The following is a 901-nucleotide window of genomic DNA, read 5'->3' as shown; positions in this document are numbered from 1 at the left end:
ACCCCCCCCCCAAAAAAAAAAAAAAAAGAATTAGCTGGGCGTGGTGTCACGCTCCTGTAGTCCCAGGAGGCTGAAGCAGGAGGATACCTTGAACCCAGGAGTTAGAGGTTGCAGTGAGTTGTCATCAAGTCATTGCCCTCAAACCTGGGCAACAGAGCAAGACACCATCTTTCAAAAAAACCAAAAAAACAAAAGAAATTTAAAAAAAAACACAACAGCATGTATCATGTCAGTTTCTGTAGGTCAGGAATCCGAATGCAACCATGGTCATCTCAAGGCTCAACTGAAAAAAAAAAGTCCACTTCCAGGCTCACCAAGTCACTGATAGGATTCAGTTCCTCGATGGTCCCTGCCATGCAGGCCTCCCGGTAGCAGCTAGTTTCATCAAAGTGAGAAATCAAGAAGAACCAGAAAGAGGCCTGGCATGCATGCCTGTAATCCCAGCACTTTGGGACACCAAGGTAGGAGGATCATTTGAAGCCAGGAGTTCGAGACCAGCCTGGACAATATAGCAAGACCTTGTCTCTACAAAAAGAACAACAACAAAAAAACCAGAAAGAGGTGCAACAAGATTGAAGTTACTGTCCTTCATAACTTAATCTCAGATCATTGCTTTAGCTGTATTCTCTTTCTTTTTTTTTTTTTTTGAGTCAGAGTCTCACTCTGTCGCCCAGGCTGGAGTGTAGTGGCACACTCATGTCCACTCCCAAAGAACCACCGAGCCCGGGTTCTTTTTTTCTTTTTACCTGAAGTTTCACTTTGTCACTCAAGCTGGAGTGCAATGGCACGCTGCTCACGGCCACCGAAGCTTCCACCTGCTGGGCTCAGGTATACTGTTTCTTTTTTTTTTTTTGAGTTGGATTCTCACTCTGTCGCCCGGACTGGAGTGCAGTGGCCGCTC

Source organism: Carlito syrichta, unplaced genomic scaffold (genome assembly GCF_000164805.1).
Source record: "Carlito syrichta isolate Samal-C Ts95f unplaced genomic scaffold, Tarsius_syrichta-2.0.1 Scaffold117971, whole genome shotgun sequence".
Taxonomy (NCBI): domain Eukaryota; kingdom Metazoa; phylum Chordata; class Mammalia; order Primates; family Tarsiidae; genus Carlito; species Carlito syrichta.
Note: the sequence above shows the minus strand (reverse complement) of the source record.